The 19,912-nt window shown below is 41.1% G+C and overlaps 1 long non-coding RNA gene across 1 annotated transcript in view; it reads left to right on the top strand.

The window, feature by feature from the left end:
- The window catches only part of LOC135208942 (uncharacterized), a 37,544-nt gene extending 21,072 nt beyond the window's left edge, over window positions 1-16,472 (top strand). The window contains exons 2-3 of the long non-coding RNA XR_010313248.1: window positions 12,583-12,698; window positions 16,027-16,472. This is a non-coding gene — a long non-coding RNA (uncharacterized LOC135208942). The remainder of the gene's footprint in view (window positions 1-12,582; window positions 12,699-16,026) is intronic.
- The last annotated feature ends 3,440 nt before the right edge of the window (window positions 16,473-19,912 follow it).

Below are 19,912 nucleotides of genomic sequence, written 5' to 3'. Positions count from 1 at the left end.
TCAAGAAAAAAGCCAAAGCATTTTCTTCGACATTGGTAAATTTGGCTTCCTTACCCGAACCCACAAGTTATCCGAAAGACCCCTACAATCCGATATCTTTCTTTAGGTAGAATTTTAGAGCCCTGACAGGGCACAGAACTCTCTCTGGCTCGCGCCCAATGATTTCGGCCATCCCTTTAATTTCGAAGGTCCTAGGCCAAGGGTTGGACGGATTTTCATTTTTTTGCCAGGAACGTTGGGCTCAAGGAACAAACCGCGTATAACCTTTAAAGCCCACGTATTTGCTAATCGCTTGTACCTCGCTGACTCTCTTCGCCGTCGCCAGAGCAGTCAGGAAGATAGCTTTTCTAGTAACATCCTTCAGGGAAGCTGTATGCATAGGTTCGAATGGACTGGACATGAGGAACTTCAGAACTACATCCAAGTTCCAAGACGGCAACCTGTTGTTGAACCTTCGTTGTTTCAAAAGATCTCAAGAGATCGTGAAGGTCTCTGTTGTCCACCAAATCCAGGCCTCTGTGCCTAAAGACAACTGAAAGCACACTCCTATACCCCTTGATTGTAGAGACTGCAAGTTTTTAGATCCCTTCTCAGATACAAAAGGAAGTCAGGCAATCTGGCTCACAGAGGTCATGGTGGAGGAAATGCCGTTCTTCTTGCACCAACTCCTGAAGACTGCCCACTTCGATTGGTACACTGCATTGGATTGAAGCTCTTCTTGCACTGGCGATAGCTTTCGCCACTGACCTAGAAAAGCTCTCGCTCTGGCCACTTTTGGATAGTCTGAATGCAGTCAGACTCAGAGCGGAGAGATTTCTGTGGTACCTCTCGAAGTGGGGCTGTCTGAGTAGATCTGTCCTTACTGGAAGCGTCCTCGGGAAGTCTACTACGAAGGCCATGACCTCTGTGAACCAATCTCTCGCCGCCGAACGGGGCGATCAAAGTTTATTCTCGTCCCTTCCGACGCCGCAAACTTCCTCATGACTTCCCCCTAGGATCTTGAACGGGGGAAAGGCGATACAGGTCCATCCCCGTCCAGTCCCACCAGAGAAGTGCGTCTATCGCCACCCTGCGCTGGTCGAGTACTGGGGAGCAGTACATGGAAGCCTCTTCGTTCTGGACGTCGCAAGATGTCCACTAGCGGACGTCCCCATAACCCCCACAGCTCTTGGCATACCTCCTGATGCAGAGTCCACTCGGTTGGCAGAAGTTGACCTCGTCTGCCTGAGGAGATCTGCCGGACGTTCTCTACTCCTGCTACAAACCTTGTAAGGATCGTGACGTCCAGTGCCCTTGCCCACAGCAAGATCTCCTTTGCCAGTGCAAAAGGGACCGAGACTGTGTTCCTCCCTGCTTCTTCAAGTACGCCAGAGCTGTGGTGTTGTCTGAGTTGACTTGGACTATTCGATGAGAGACTTTTTCTTGGAAAAACTGGAGAGCTAAAAAGATGGCTGCCATTTCCTTTAGGTTATGTGCCAGACACCTGTTCCCCTCTCCAGGTACCTGACACTTCTTCCCCCCCTAATGTTGCTCCCCACCCCGTGGTGGACGCGTCGGAGAACAATACTAGGTCGGGGCTCTGAAGCTTGAGAGACACGCCCTCCGACAACTTCACTGGATCTAGCCACCATTTTAAGTGATGTTTTACCTCTCTTGAAATTTTTTAAGCTCATATCCAGATTCTTGCTTTCTTTCCAATTTTCCTTGAGAAAAAATTGTAGCGGTCTGAGGTGCAGTCTCCCCAAGGAAACAAACTTCCTCCAGCGAGGAATGGTCCCCAGCAGGCTCATCCATTCCTCACCGAGCACGAATCTTCCTTAGGAAGGCTGTCACTTTGTCTAAACATTGCTGTTGACGTCCCTGGGACGGAAAAGCTCGAAAAGCCACTGAATCCATCTGAATCCCCAGATACAAGATGGATTGGGTTGGAATCAGATGTGACTTTTCAAAATTCACCAGTAGTCCCAGGGACTTCACCAACGATAAAGTTGTTGAAGATCCTTCAGACACCGCGTTTGAGTGGAGGCACGAATGAGCCAGTCGTCCAGGTACATAGAGACTCTGATATTTGCAAGATGAAGCCACCTCGCCACGTCTTCATTAAAGTCGTGAGAATATCATAGGGGCAGTGCTCAATCCGAAGCAAAGCGCCCTGAATTGATAAACTGTCCCTTTTAGGACAAACCGAAGATACTTCATCGACTGTGGATGGATGGGGACGTGGAAATACGCGTCTGAAGGTCTAAATGAAACCATACCAATCGTTTTGGTTCTTAATAAGGCCAAGAACTGACTGAGGTGTCTCCATCTTGAATTTCTGCTTCTGTACGAACCGATTCAAGACTGCTCACATCTAAGACTGTCGCCAACCAGGACCAGGAATATGTTGTAGAAGCCTGGATATTCCCAGGTCTACGACCTGTTCCACCGCTCTCTTTTCCAACATCTGCTCGAGCAGATCGAAAAGTATTTGTTGCTTCTCCCTGATGGTAAATAGGGGAATAAATCCTTGGGTGTCGTGGCACAGTGGGGGAGGTTTCAAGAAAGGAATCTTGTACCCCCGCTTGATGACGTTGAGCGACCAGCTGTCCGCCTTCCTTTCCATCCAAGCTTTTGAGAATAGTCGAAGCCTGGCTCCTACTGGTGGCTGAAGGATATCTGGTTCATTTCTTTCCTCTGATCTTAGCCGAGACTCTGCCTCTGGAACGTGTACTTTTCCTCGAGAAGATCTCGAGGAAACTCCACCTCGAAAGGGCTTCTGCTTCTTGAACGGTTGCGCCCGTGCCGAGCGTAGAAGAAACAACCGTACGCTTTGCCGACTGAGCTAGGAGGTCTTGGGTAGCCTTCTCTTGTAGACTGACAGCCAGATCTTTGACCATAGCCTGAGGAAAAAGATGGCTCGAAAGAGGCGCATACAACAATTCCTGCCTTTTGAGAGATAGAGACGCCTTTGCAGTAAAACCACAATAGCTCTCTCTTCAAAATCGAAGTGCAGAAGTGCGAAGCCAACTCCTCCGAACCATCCCTGACGGCCTTGTCCATGCACGCAAGCACGCTGGACAGCTCCTCGAGGCTAAGCGAATCAGGACTACGCGACCGGTTATCCAAGACCCCCCCCTAAACACCAATCCAAAAAGTTGAAAACTTCTATCGTACGGAAAGAGTCCCTTCATATGATGGTCCATCTCAGAAAGGGTTCCAGGCACTTTCGTCGTCGACAAAAGGGATCTCTTCGGTGCATCTACCAAGGTAGCGAAGTCACCTTGGGACGATGAGGGGGCTCTAAACCTATCTCCTCCCCTGTCTCATACCAAAGACCTGCCTTACTGTCAGTCTTGAAGGGGGTAGGGCGAAAGCGTTCTTGTTTCGGGCTTTTCTTGACTCCATCCAATTCTGCATTTTCTTAAAAGCCCTTTTTGTTGATATGAAGTAGCCATTTTCAACAATCCTGGAGTCTTGATAGCCTTAGACGATAGCAATTGTGAAGGAGGCGACTGCGGGGCTTCAGGTTTAAACTTCTCTTCAAAAAGGAGGTTCGAAGCAATTTGAACCAAAACCTGGTAATCTGAAGATACTGCTGATGATTGTTCTTCAGTTAATTCCTCCGACAAAGTTTTCTTCTTGAGATTCATTACTATCCTCCGAATCTCGGCGAATGTCTGAAGAAACATTACGTCGTGCGTCCAGCTGCGTGCCATGCCTGGCGTCAAGCCGAGCGTCCAGCCGAGAATCCTGCCGAGCGTCACGCTTGGCATCCAGCCGAGCGTCCCGCCCGGCGTCGAGCCGAGCGCCCAGTCGAACGTCAGGCCTGGCGGCAAGTCTCGCTCGCTGCCGCCTTAACGTCGTGCTCTGCAGAACCTTCGTGCACGAAATCTGGAAGGCGAGGTAACAGGAGAAAAAGCGAGGCGATGAGAAGGAGACTGCCTGGATCTCTTGACTGGCAGTTTATCATCCTTCCTCCTGTGACGTGAATTATCCTCTTCTCTGCAACTAATAGGCAATTTTATGTTGCAAATTCTCAATCTTCTTCGATTTAGGGCTGATCCTGTGAGAAGACGAGGGCGAGGGGAAGCCCTCCTCCTTCTCACATGGACCGCCACAGGTATATCCTTAGCGCAACCAGGGCGCTCAAAAGCATTGTCGTCAAAAGACATCCTCTCCGGCGACGATCGCAACACGAAGAAGAGAAAGGACGTGAAGCGTCTTTCTCCCTTAGACCAAAGGTGCCGGTCGCCTGTGCGACATCTTGCACCTTTGCTCTCTTTTTCGGTGGAGAGTCTTCGAATTGTTCTGGAGACGACCGCAAAACAGAAGGGGCTAAGGGATGTGCAGCGTCCTCCTCTGAGGAATCAAAGGCGGCGGCCGCTTGTGCGACATCTATCGTCTTGTCCTCTTCAAAGGGCGCGACCGCTTCCGAAAGCTCCAACCGCTGCGCGGGGAGGACGATTCTGATGACGAAAAAACACTCTTCAAGATCCGTTACGAACTTTGGAAGCCTGGGGGGAAGCGCCCCCAGGTCTTGCCGAAGGAACGTCAGATCGTTTGTCCGACCCCCCTTCCGCAACACTTGGAGCATTATCACTACAACACCACTGCACTATTAACACCTTCTAATGCTTGCACTTTTGATTCCAGGCTACGCAAAGATTCAAGAATCATTGATAGGGTATTACCCTCCACAGACACTAATGTAGGGCCCGAAGGCATCACAGGTTTAGGAGGGATAAATTCCACTGGATGTGTAACTGGCGTTACACTCCTCTTCTTACCCTATCTCTTTCTATTTTAGACACATATGATTCATACGCCTTCCACGCAGAATCAGACATACTCTCACATTCATTGCAGCGATCATCAAACACAAACAAAAACTGTTTCCGACAATTCGCGCACACTGTATGAGGGGTCTACCGAAGATTTCGGTAGCCTCCACCTTGCATTCTTCCACACCACATACTCTGGCGCTAGTCGAACTAGATCCAGACATCTCAAGTTTAAGGAAAAATCAAGCCAAATTCAAAATCAATCCACAATTAGCGTATATGCCTAACCACCGATCCAAATCAAATAACCAAAAAAATCAATCGGGTACTAACTCAAGTGACCAAAAAGAGTTCCAAAAATCCAATGACGGAGGTGCAGAAAACACTTGTTGGCTGCACCGGCGACAGAAAATATCTGGACAGAAAATGGGAATGGTTCCTGACGCCCGCCTCCCAGCGGCGGGAATGGGTACTACCACCTGGCCGACCACTGCGTGTGCCGGGAGTTTTGAAATTCTGTCGGACTTCGGAGAATACAGCTATATATATATCTGGCAGGTAAGGTTCATGAACAAATAATAATTTTAATGCTATAGAATCTTTAAACCATAAGGAAACTATGCTATCATTTGAAAACTAATCTTTATGAATGTATAGATGTTAAGGCAAATAACAGAAAGATTAAAATATTTACTTACTACCATCAAAAAATAAAAAATTGTCCTCATAAATTCGAGCTCCGACGGTCTATCTCTATAGAATTTTGCTGGTAATTGAGGAACCACGTGGCAATTACACAGTATATGTAATAGAGTCATCCTATTGGTAAACTTTAAAGTCATGTTGAGTATGCCAACTTACCCCTGTAGCCAACTAGCCCCGGGCTCCCCTACTATAATTGAAGTCAGTTGCTTGCTTGACAAAATAATAATATGACTGAATTATCATGGGCCTACAGATGACTGTTATTTATATGAAACAAATAAATTATTTTTGTGTTAGATCAGCCATCGTCAACCGGGGTTCCGTGAACGATCGCCAGGTGTTCCGTAAGAATTCATGTTTTATTTAATTATTTGTTAGTTTATAAGTATATATTTTTCGTTATACATGGCGTGAGAAATCGTAGTCCTATAATTTATTTTATCGTAACATATCGTGCGAGATTTTTTCCCTCTGTTTTACTAAAGGTAATTAATACAAATGCAAACATATATATATATATTATATATATATATATATATATATATATATATATATATATATATGATATATATATATATATATATATATATATATATATATATATATATATATATATATATATAGTGTGTGTGTGTGTGTGTGTGTGTATTGAAGTTACTTGGAGGGTTCCTTGGGATGAGGAAAATTGTCTCAGGGGTTCCCAAAGTGTCAAGGTTGGAAACACTGTGTTAGATAAATACAAAGTATATAGAAAGGATAAAAATGTATTAAATATATCATGATAATGTATTGATACGGGTCAATAGTAGCCCACTATACTAATCTAGACATTCATTATCAGGGCTTGCCCTTCCCCCTGCCCACCTGTTAGTGTGTGTCTGTCAGGAGGAAACCACCCACTAAAATGTCTGTCATTACCATCACAGCATTCTAGGATATGAAGTGCTATTGTAGTACAAATTTTACTTGGTATCTCCAATGTTGGATGCAGTCCTGTCTCCCCCCCCCCCCCTCCCCTCCCACTCATTGTGGGGTGTCTGCCAGGGGTAAACCACCCACTAATATGTCTTGGTATTACCATCACAGTATTCTAGGATGTGCAACAGTGCTATTGTAGTACAAAATTTTACGGGTGTCTCCGATGTTGGATGGAGATCCGTCCCCTCTCTTCTCCTTCCCCCCACCCTCGCGTTGTGGGGTGTCTCTCAGGGGGGGATACTACCCACTACAATGTCTGGTATTACCATCACAGTACTCTAGGATGTGCAGAACTACTGTAGTACAGATTTTATTGGTATCTCCATGTTAGATGCAGATCCTGTCTCCCCTCCCCCTCCCCCCACATCGTTGTGGGGTGTCTGTCAGGGGGTAACCACCCACTAAAATGTCTGGCATTACTATCACAGCATTCTAGGATGTGCAGTGCTATTGTAGTACAAATTTTACTTGTTATCTCCAATGTTGGAGCAGATCCTGCCTCCACCTCCCCACTCGTTGTGGGGCGTCTGTCAGGGGGTAACCACCCACTAAAACGTCTGTCATTACCACCACAGTATTCTAGGATGTGCAGTGCTATTGTAGCGTAAATTTTACTCGGTATCTCCTAAGTTGGATCTAGATCCAATTAACACCCCCTTTTCAGTGCGTCTGTCAGGGGGGAACCCACCCTCCAAAATGTCTGTCACTGGTCATTCTATAATCAGTAGAGTCTGCAGATATATTATATATTACCAGTTGGATCTAGACCCAAAATCTAACGAGCAATTTGTGGTGCTTGTTAAGTAAGCCAACCCATATATTTTCGGCAGACGGTCAGTTTCACAGTTTACAAGTCTACTCCTAAATACCGGTAGGGGTTACAGTCGGTATATCGTTCATTGTATCTCAATGGTCCGGGCTGCCGGTCTAAATATGTGATCCCCAGTTCATTGACGCCGAAATAAATTTCTTGGGAGATAGTTTTACTAAACTGTGTTACCCAAAGTTTTTTATACTACAGTCTCTATCTAAAGCTAGATCGATGTTTTACGCCCCTCATGATATAACTGAAAAGGTAGATTTTAAGGCATCTCTTGCTCTTCCTTATAATAGAGAAATTAATAAATTTTCTAGGCAGCTTAAAGGAAAAAAGAATGGCTTCAACATAGTTTTTCAGTACAACAGTACAATCAAGAAGAAACTCATTAAAAATAAACCCGGGTAATAGAGAGAATGTAGGAGGGATATGTAATACCTTGCAGTGATTGCAATGAATGTTACGTTCCATTGATAAGAGAAGGGAAGAACACGTTGCTGCCTGCAGAAGGGGAAGTTCATACAGTGCAATTGCGCAACATACATGGGAGAAAAACCACGCAATAAATTTTAAAGGTACAAAGGTTGTTTTTGCATGTAACGACAGGACTTTGAGACGAGTAGTAGAAGGGGCGTTAATTTCATTAAACGAGACCTTTGCAGGAAATACTGGTATTTCAGAAAAAATCAGCTATTTGTGAAGAGATATGTAGGAAAGGGAAAATTTCAAACTTTAGAAATATATGTGCCAATAACGATGCTGCCTCCTCTCCTGTTTACTCCACTCATGTCATTTCTCCAAACTAAACTCCACCCAACCAGCAGAGAACAAGCAGTTGACAATAGAAACATTCCCCCACGAAGATCAAGACGAATTCAGGAAAGAACGAGGGCTCAACCGCCTGATCATTCATAATATAAACTAGCTTGTTACGTAACCGTTTTTTTTTTTTTTTTTTTTTTTTTTTTTTTTTTTCAAATGTTTGTGCTCTTACTTGTTAGTTCCTTGAGGTGACATATCACATTTTAGTGAACAAGACCACAGTTGATGGTCGAAAGCTTTGATCCTGTACTAGAGATATATTTTATTTTAAAACTACAAGAGGATTTTACTTCATTGTGGATTTGTATCCCCACTTACTTAGAGGTACGACATAGTACCTGGATTCTGCATATATATATATATATATATATATATATATATATATATATATATATATATATATATATATATATATGTATGTATATATATACTTGAGTACTTCTGGAAACCGAGTAAAACCAGAAAGACTTATGGAAAAATGCGACGAAAATTAAAAAAGAAAAAAAAAGCTTGTGATACCCTGTTTCAGTGTTATAATCTCTTTGCTTAAAATACCCGGCTGTTGTCAAAGCTTGCAAATCAGAAAATGCGGTATTATTTTCCCTTGCACTTCAATTATTATATTCTCTGGAACACACTGCCTCATTTGAAAATATATTTTTTTCATACAGCCAGCTTGTGTTTCACTGCCCTCTTTACCATTTGATGAATTTCACCAGCCCCTACCATGTGTTCTTTGTGGCCTCATAATTAAGTCATCCTGTCTCTGCATAATAATAATAATAATAATAATAATAATAATAATAATAATAATAATATGGTATCAGAACGGATAGGGTGATACGTGCAAACAGACCAGACGTGACGTTGATTGACAAAGTCAAGAAGAAAGTATCACTCATTGATGTCGCAATACCATGGGACACCAGAGTTGAAGAGAAAGAGAGGGAAAAAAATGGATAAGTATCAAGATCTGAAAATAGAAATAAGAAGGATATGGGATATGCCAGTGGAAATCGTACCCATAATCATAGGAGCACTAGGCACGATCCCAAGATCCCTGAAAAGGAATCTAGAAAAACTAGAGGCTGAAGTAGCTCCAGGACTCATGCAGAAGAGTGTGATCCTAGAAACGGCACACATAGTAAGAAAAGTGATGGACTCCTATGGAGGCAGGATGCAACCCGGAACCCCACACTATAAATACCACCCAGTCGAATTGGAGGACTGTGATAGAGCAAAAAAAAAAAAATAATAATAATAATAAAAGTTCTTCTGTATAAAATAATCAAACAATTTCAATTAAGAGTTCAACCATAAGCAGAGCAAAATTCTCGGTACTGGTAATTCATTTTCAGAACCATTAAACAATTTTTAGATTTCTACCCTCATCAGACACTGATATAATATTAAAACTGGATGAACTTAAACCTGCGTCTGGGTTGTGAATATGAAGGGACAGTTAATTCAATAGAACTATGATACATTAACTACAGGTAAATTTTTTAACAGCCTGCATCACTCATACACATAGCAGACACATGCGCAGACAGACTCTCTCTCTCTCTCTCTCTCTCTCTGTCTCTCTCTCTCTCTCTCTCTCTCTCTCTCTCTCTCTCTCTCTCTCTCTCTTTCTAAATATGTGATAAATGGATAAGTGATTCAGTTTACTTGAAGTCATTAAAAGTCAGTAAAACTTGCAAAAAAAAGGAGAAGACGAAGAAAAAAAAAGAAACCGATGTGGTTAGAGCTTTTCCTTCTTCACTTTTGACATAAAACCTCTCCATCTATTAATGGGACGAACGAACAAATGGACGAGAAGAAAAGAACAAGAATAAAACACCATGCAGAATCCCTGTAACTGCCCCATCCTTTTACAAAGGAGAAGTTAGGAGGGGCCCCTAACTGCGGAAGGATAGATTGAAAAAAAAAAAAAAAAATTTTTGACCCTCAGCCAAGACAGGAGTCCAAATTGGGAAAAGGATCCTCTGTCTCATAATGAATTTCACTCTGTGATGTTTCCAAACAATAACATTATTTTTCTATATCCTGGTCTGATACCGAGATGATCTATTGAACGTACAGTTATACAGATACTATCAGTATGTAAAGTGCAAATAAAGATTTAATGTTATTATTAATCAACTGATCTCAAAACAACTGCCAACGAAAATATTATATAACTTCGAATGTGCCGCAAGTAAGAAAGTTGATATTTTCATCGTTTTGAAAACACAACGAAAATCACACTACACTTTATGCCTTATTATTATTATTATATTTGGGAAGCAGACCTTCTCTCAAGCACACTTTATTAAAAGCAAAGGCTACTTCAGCAGCGTTACGTTTGTAGAGATTCTTCTCTATTTTCCGAATAGCGGCTTTTTCTGTACTACTTAAACAGGCTAGTAGAGCGCCTATGGAGGTCATTCCCAAATGCAGGGTCAAGATTGGTGTATATATTTCCATTACAATTTTTACGGGTAAACTGTGATACCGTAATCATCAAAGTCAATAGAGAAAAACCGTTATTGACTTTGATAAATACGGTAGTATAGTTTACCCATAAAAACTGTAACTGAAATATATACACCAATCTTGACCCTGCATTTGGGAATGACCTCCATAAGCGCTCTACTAGCCTGTTTAAGCACCACGGAAAAAGCCGCTATTCGGAAAATAGAGAAGAATCTCTACAAGCGTAACGCTGCTGAAGTAGCCATTGCTTTTCATAAAGTATATTATTATTATTATTATTATCATTCACTTTTTTGGCTCTCAGATAAGACAGGAAGCCCAAATCACATGAAACATTTATCATCATGACGATTCCTACGGCGTCTAATTGTTGCCTTTCGGAAGTTTAACTGACACAGATGCTGTATTTATAGCATGATCCATTACACACACACACACACACACAAAAGGGGGAGGGGGTCTACTCGTTTTCTTTTCTCATAAAACCAAGCTCAGCCACACCCTCGAGACCAATCCTGAACCCTGAGTACTTCTTACAAAATCTCGACCTTTTCAGCCTTCATTAAAAAATTAGGTACTGGGAATTTTCTGGCGCCCCTTTTCACCTTAATTCCTTTTTCGAGCTCCAGGTTCATTTTACCTTCCAGTCTTTTTTTTTCTGTCCTCGATTTATAAATAGGATGCTTTACTTCAATTTTCAAAATGAATCTGTTGTTACATCCTCCTGATGACCAGGAAATCAACCGACGACATCAAACCTAACATTCTGATGTCCGCAAGTAAAATTCACAGAAAGCATTTTTTTTTAATTAAATGCAGTCGCGATGCAGATTAAGTGGGTGAACTCAGCCCGTTACGGTCTGGTAGTTCATTCGGTAATTTCATTCCCTTTTAGTAAAAGTTCAAGTCGAACTCTCATCGGTAATGGCTTGCCAATCTTATGTAGATAAGAGATATTTGCTTCACATATGCGATGCGGCAGTTCACAAACGGGAACCTCACTCTCTGGGGAGGGCCTGCTGTCGGCTGTGAACGGGTTGGCTGCTAAATGTTCAAAGGACAGAGATATAGTCACCTATATTGTCCGACAATTTGCAGTTTACACTTGGGGAGTTGTCATAAAGGGAAAATGTTGCAGTGTAGAGTCGGAAGTTACAAACAGGGCCGAAGGTAGAGCATTGTACTATTCCAATTAACGTTGTATTTCATTAGTATAAATAAACAACTGACATCACCATTAATCATTACATCTGCATTCTTTTGTGTGATTTTACCTCTCTCACTTGAAGGCCACAGCCCGAAAGTCTCTGGTAAGTTGATGGTCAACCAATCTTGCTCTGATGAATTGCTTCTCGCGAGTCGCATATTTTTTTCGTATCTGATTAGGAGAGACTTGAATTCTTTAAATCCTTTGGCCGTTTCAAGATCCTTGAAATGAGGTGTAAATAGCACGTCGTTTACCAAACAAATCCATCAAAGCAATCAGTAGATCATCAGATTACCAGAGCTTAGGGGTATGACCCTCTGATAAGTGGCAATAGTGTAAAGTAATCCTACAGATTTGGGGTCCAAATCCACTGCATTACGTAAAGTGAAGATCAGCGGACAGATTTAGCCGATATTTATTGAATCAAGGATAACAATGAAAAATTGAGTAGCTTATCTGCTTACGGAAGCAGAGATTAAAGGGGGGGGGGGATAAAGGGGGTGCGTAAATAAACAGAAACACATTTGAGGGGATAAGGACTCCTAAAATCTTGAGAAAATCGTAAATCTCTGTTTTTGGCAGCAGATAAACTGCTATTTTTTCTTTTTAGCAAATATACTTCTGTTTGCAGTTCTGTCGAAAGAACAAATTGAAAATAGGGAAGAGAACTCAAAACAAACACACATAAGGGAGCAGCGAATTTAGGACCCCTAAACTGTAAGGTTACCAAGCCTAAAAATTTATCTTCCGAGATTGATCTTAGAGAAACTTCTTGGTAAGAGACAACTGTCACATTCGAGTGTTTCTTGCAGAGTTCGAGCAGCACTTCGTCCGCGTTCTGAACAAGGTCTACCAGACGATCGAGAAGAACGAGATGCGTCTCGGAGAGCACGACAGACGGGAGGCAGTTAGGGTCGAGTGGCAACAGGTAGAGTTAAAGCAAGTTGGTTGACGTGTTTGTTTGTTTGTTTGTTTGTTAGTATGGTGTTTTTACGTTGCATGGAACCAGTGGTTATTCAGCAACGGGACCAACGGCTTTACGTGACTTCCGAACCACGTCGAGAGTGAACTTCTATCACCAGAAATACACATCTCTAGCCCCTCAGTGGAATGCCCGAGAATCGAACTCGCGTCAACCGAGGTGGCAGGCCAACACCATACCAATCACGCCACTGAGGTTGACTAGTGATAAGTGGAATGGAATGGACTACCAAAAGCCAAGCGCTGGGACCTAAGGCGAAAGGGGTAACAGGTGCAATCGCAAGAAAGCCTCAAAGCAGTTGCACTATGAAATAATTTTGTTTGGAGAAGGAGGATAGCTGGATGGAGGAAAGATAATATGAATGGAGGTACAGTAAAAGAAATAAAAGGGGTAGCAGCTCGGGGCCGAAGGTACGCTGCAAAGAGCCTTTATTAATGCCTACAGTGCATGATAGCAGGAGCCCAATCGCAAAAGATATGTAATATCAAATCCAGTTACACGTAATATATATATAATGCCGATTGCATAATTGTAATGCCAAATGCCAGTTACAGATGATATGCAATACCAAATTCCAGTTTAATACGATACCTAATGCCCACTGTTAATTACATAAATATATATACCGGCAAAATCCAGTTAAAGACGGTATTTACTCTCATTTTCTAAATGTCGAGTTTTATTAAGCATAAATTTATTATATATTCGTTTCGGATAAATTTCACCATAGCTGGCTGGCTCGATAATCAGTCAATCATATTTACAGATGTTTTGTCACTAATTCCTAAATCTGACATACAGCACTTATTTCGATGTTATATGAAATAATATGCAAATCCGAATTTCAAACAGGCACACTGGGGCGAATTCATAAAACTGACATGAGGTGCTTACTTTAATCTACAATAGTACGTATTTCCAAAGCTTAAAACCTTTCTCCTAATTACTTAATGGATCCGCAAGTACAATATTTCAAGGGAAATTAATAACTATATATACAAAATCATACTGGTTGTTATCCATTCTACAAACTAGAATTTTTTTTAATATCCGTGTTATCCATTCTGTAGGCTAGAATCTTTTTTAATATCCGTGTTATCCTTTCTATACACTAGAATATTTTTTAAAATATCGGTGTTATCCATTCTTTAGACTAGAATTTTTTTAATATCCGAAGAGAGATGTTCATCGAGTGCTGGATGACATTTCATGACAGTATATCAGTCGTAGAATTTACGTGTTGCATAACAAAAATCACGCGGAAGAATCTGTTATATAAATATTAAAATTTTAAAGAGAATATGGGCACTGAAATATATAATGTACTAAGTTCTTACTGACTGATGAAGTCACACATGACAATAAGGAGAACAGAGAGAAAACTGTGCACATTCAGGCTCTATTAATCACATATCTTTTCGTATATATTTTCGCATACTTCTGAGATATGAACTACCTTATTATGACTATTTTGCCTTTTTTTAAGGCTAGAAATTACGTGGAATATTACTGTTAGCTTGGGATATTTTGAAAATATCTAATCGTAGTCTATACAAAAGAGTATTTGTTCTTAATGAGAGTCTGTCACTTGAAAGGCCATACCCAAAACGTGTCTGTATCCCTAACGTTTCTGTGCTCCAAATGTTTCTGCACCCCGAACGTTCCTGTAACCCAAACGTTTCTGTAACCCAAACCTTCCTGTACCCCAAACATTTCTGTACCCCAACCGTTCCTGTAGCCCAAACGTTCCTGCACCCCCTATGGTTCATGTACCCCAATCGCTCCTGTACGCCAACCGTTCTTGTACCCCAAACGTTTCTGTAACCCAAACATTTCTGTACTCCAACCGTTTCTGTAACCCAAACGTTCCTGTGCCCCAACCATTCCTGTACCCCAAACTTTCCTGTACCCCCAACGGTTCATGTACCGCAATCGCTCCTGTACCCCAAACGTTTCTGTAGCCCAAATGTTTTTGTAATCCAAAACGTTTCTGTAACCCAGACGTTTCTGTACCCACAAACATTCTGCAACCGGAATGTTCCTGTACCCCAAACGTTTCTGCACCACAAACGTTCCTGTACCCCAACCGTTCCTGTACCCCATCGTTCATGTACCCCAAACGTTCCTGCACCCCAAACATTCCTGTACCCCAAATGTTCCTGTACCCTAACCGTTCCTGTACCCAAACCATTCCTGTAGCCCAAAACTTCTTCTACCCCAACCATTCCTGTACCCAAAATATTCCTGTACCCCAACCATTCCTGTACCCCAAACGTTCCTGCACCCCAACGGTTTATGAACCCCAATCGTTCCTGTGCCCCAAACATTCCTGTACCCAAATCGTTCCTAGTAAGTGGAGGATCTACTGATTACTCTGAGAGTCACATACTTTCTATACTTGACTAGACCATCATTGGATTTGGTAGAGGTCTAAGGATAATTAGGATATATATGAGCCTTGCATCTTAGCTTAGATGTATGAACTGGTGCAGTGTTTGGTGGTTAGCATTGCGATATACCACTCAGATGTCACGGGTTCGCGTCTACCCCCAGGGCGATGAAAAATCACTAGCTCTGCATCATGATCAGTAACTGCTGCAGTGTGGGGTCTGTGGTGGGATGTTGAAACTAACAGTCTTTGGAAGCTTGAATTTCAAGTCAATGGTCCCTGTGTGCTTGTTCCATGTGAATCTGTTTCATCTAATGAAATAATAATAACTTAAGTATATCTTAGTTTAACCAGACCACTGAGCTGATTAAATGCTCTTCTATGGCTGGCCCGAAGGATTAGATATTTTTACGTGACTAGGAACCAATTGGTTACATAGAAAAGGGGTCCAACAGCTTATTGTGGGATCCGAACCACATCATATCGAGAAATTAATTTCTAAATCATCAGAAATAAATTCCTCTAATTCCTTGCTGGCAGAGCAGAGAATCGAACTCCGGACTACCCAATCGGTAGGCGAGCACGTAACCCCCTCGTCCAACGAGAAACTAATGAAATAGTAAGTAGGAACCAGTTGATTATAGAGAAACGGGAACTACAGCTTATTGTGGGATCCGAACCACATCATATCGAGAAATTAATTTCTAATCACCAGAAGTAAATTCCTCTAATTCCTTGTTGGCAGAGCGGAGAATCGGACTAACCGAATCGGTAGACGAGCACGTAACCCACTCGTCCAACGACGAACTAATGAAATAATAACTGTAATAATAACAACAATAACAATAATAATAAGACTAAATATATTCATTTTCTTTGTAACAGGTGTCCCTGGTGTGCGATCGCGTCCTCCTGGCCTGCTTCTTGCTGTCGACAGTCATAGCGACGACGACTATACTATTTTCCTTGCCCCACGGTCCTTGACAACATCTCTGTCGCGTTTCTAGCGGAAGTCAGCGAAACGAGAGGTATGAAACCTCGTCAAAGAAATCTTATTAGAAAATGAAGCGAGAAGGGCGGCCACACATCTCAATTGTTTAAAAAGTCGTTAAGTGTCACAACAGTGCCGGTGGGGCTCCTCCCCCCCGAGGGCATATCACCTTCAGCACTGGAAATCCTATAATATCGACCTAATTTTTGTTTGTTCATTTATTCATTTCATTGAAGCTTTTTAGAACCTATGTGATTCCATTTTCTAAACAATGCTAACTGTTCCGTGAAATCGAAATGTCAAGCGTGGAACTGGGAGATGGATCCTTCCTTCCGTGTCACTTCGCCTTAAAAAAAAGATAAAAAAAATAAACATGTTCTGATTAATAAAAGTTTTTGGTCAATTTCAATTTTCATTCTATATTCTATTTCCCTTAGTATGATCATTCTCACTTCTTAAAAAAGTGTCAAGGGTTTATATTGCATGGGCAATAAGTTACAAGTATATGAATATGTGAAAACACACGCAAGTAGACATAACACATCCACCCTCATCCTGCAAACATGTTTGTTCGCCCCGGTTGGTGGGCGGGGCAGGTAGGGGATCGGGCTTGTACAGGAGACATGACACATCCACCCTCTGGCACTACTCATATATATGTGTATCTATATATATATATATATATATATATATATATATATATATATATATTCGGATTAAGTTAGCTAAAATTGAGCGAGACTTGCAAAGTTAACCAAAAGAGAAAGCAGTACATAAAGAGATGGGACTTGAGATAAACCTCTGGACATTCCAAAATAATTTAGACAGTAAAATTACTTAGATGAAATAACACTAGATGGACTTTAATACATTTAGGAAACGATGATACCCAATAAAGATTCTCCTTAGCTGAAATTTATGAAAGACTTGAAAGACAGATCAAGCATTGAATGGACAGACTGAATGAAAATGTATAATTCAGATAGATTACAGAGGAAATCTGCATACGAAACTAACATTCTACTAAGACTAGTACGACCTACATTGATATTCGAACATGAATCATGATATGACAATGAAACTACGTATAAAAGAATTTGCTGAATTGTGAGAAATAAAAAAAAAAAAAACGTAGGAAGAATATTATGAGCTAGATGTCTCGACAGAGTTAGAAATGACTCCATAACGGAAGGTTATTATGGACATGAGACAATGAAGGCAGAGATATGGAGAAGGGTTGGACGTGTCCTTTGTTCCATCCCAAAGGGAGAAGAGCAAGTGACGGAGTCAAATTGCCTCTGTGGAGGGCTCCTGAAGGCTTCCAAGACCCAGATCCTCTTTGTGGCCTCAGCTATGAGACGAGAAGCTGGCGATGACCACAAGCACATGAAAGAAGTGAGCGGCAGAATTTCACGTTCCGCTCGAGTGAGGTCAAGTTCAGGTCTCAGATATGTTTATCGATTTATTGTCTTTTCTATCCGATTTGCTCTGTCCACCAACGCCCAATAAATACCAGGTAAGAGTTTACTGCATGGGTTCACAACTAACGGACAATAGGTTTTTATAACGAAGTGGATCCATCTGCCTGTCCTCATTAGGCGAGTAGTTACGGACCACACCACTTGGATAATACACGCATACACACACACACACACACACACACATATATATATATATATATATATATATATTATATATATATATATATATATACAAATGTAAATATATATACACATTATATAGGTACATATACATGTTTGAAATGGTGTTTCACGCCATAGGCCTAAGAACATGCGTGAATTTATATTAGATTTTAATTAACTAGGCCATTGTGCTTATAAATAAAAAACCGTACTTCAAGTAGGTAGAACAAATACGGTCAAAAACTAAAAAATCGTCATCAGATGTACATCGCTCTGTGTACTGTTCTGGGGTGTAGCTAAATACACGACTTGAACCATATAAAATATAATGAGTATGCAATATTCTGCATACGGATGAAATACTTTTTCAAGACAAGTACTATATATATATATATATATATATATATATATATATATATATATATATACATATATACATGCACACACACACACACACACACATATACATATATATATATATATATATACACATGCACACACACACACATATATATATATTAATTACTATTATATATATTACATATATATACTATTATTTATATATATATATATATATATACATATATATATATGTAATACTAATAATAATAAATGACGATATTGTACATACATACAAAGTCTATAGAGAACAAAAACTTTTTTATTAAATACTTATTTCAATATTAGCATCACAATATTTATGTTACATAGCAAAAAAATACTCACTTCTAATCAGTTCGTCCAAAAATTCATCAGTTTAAACTTTCTTTTCATTTTAACTTTACCCCTACGAAACTTTTTGATAGTTAGCCTTCCATTAAAAAGTTTTCCAGGTATATAAACATAAATTTACATAGATAAAATTGCAGTGTTTTCGTCTTTATTTTTTTAGCCAAAATCAAGCATTAATGCCTCTAGCCATGCTCTGCTGCAGACGGAACATATTAATGTAAACTTATTATCAAATCACAGAAACGAATCAAGAGATCTTGCTACAAATATAAAATATTTTCAATGTGCATTCTGGACCATTTCAAAATATTCAATTTCCGTCATTCCTTAATTTCAATAACCTTGATCTTATGCTTGTGGCATGTGCCTCTTGTACACACACACACACACACATACATTAATTCTCTTCTCTGAATACCAATTAACTAATTATTAATGCCCCTCTAGATCCTTCCCAATGAGATAATGCAACCTCACCCAATTAAGGTATTGCCTTCACTTGCTGGGATCTTTGTAAATAATATTGGGCAAACGGCTTTTCTATGAACATTGGGGAAACTTGGATGATTGGAAATTATTAAGATTACACGAATACTTGTCGTCTACCAATGGTAGCCAGGCCGTGACTCCGAAAGTGTGGTCCCAAAACCTACCCACACCTAGTGTCAGGTAAGGTTAGCCCCCAAAAAACTACCCAAACGTACGTCAGGTGGTCCCAAAAACCTACCCATACCTACGTCATGTAGTCCCAAAACTTACCCACACCTACATCAATGTAGTTCCAAAACCTTACCCACACCACTCATGTTTTTTAAAGTTTTTTTTCCCCCCCCCAAAAACAACCTTACCCACAACCTACGTCATGTAGTTCCAAAACCTACCCACACCTACGTCATGGTAAGGTCCCAAAACCTACACCTACGTCATGTAGTCCCACCAATGTACCCCACACCTACCGTCATGTTAGGTCCCCAAAACCTACCCACACCACGTCATTGTGGGTTCCCAAAACCTACCCAAACCTACGTCTGTCCCAAAAAATTAAACCTACCCCACCTACGTAATGTCCCAAAAAATCCCACACCTAACGTCATTGTCCAAAAACCTACCCAAAAATACCGTCATGTAGGTCCCAAAAAACCTACACCTACGTCATTGTGTCCCCAAATCCTCACCTACGTCCTGTGGTCCCCAAACCTACCCACACCTACATCATGTTGGTTCCCAAAACCTAACCCACACATACTAGTGGTCCAAAACCTACCCACATACGTATGTGGTCCCAAAACCCACCCTACCCACACCTACTTCATGTTGGTCCCCAAAAACCTACCCCAACATCGAGACCTGTGGTCCCAAAACCTACCCACACCTACGTCATTAGTCCCAAAACCACCCACAACCA

Source organism: Macrobrachium nipponense, chromosome 37 (assembly GCF_015104395.2).
Source record: "Macrobrachium nipponense isolate FS-2020 chromosome 37, ASM1510439v2, whole genome shotgun sequence".
In the NCBI taxonomy this organism is placed as follows: domain Eukaryota; kingdom Metazoa; phylum Arthropoda; class Malacostraca; order Decapoda; family Palaemonidae; genus Macrobrachium; species Macrobrachium nipponense.
Note: the sequence above shows the minus strand (reverse complement) of the source record. Positions and strands in the feature narration are given on the sequence as shown.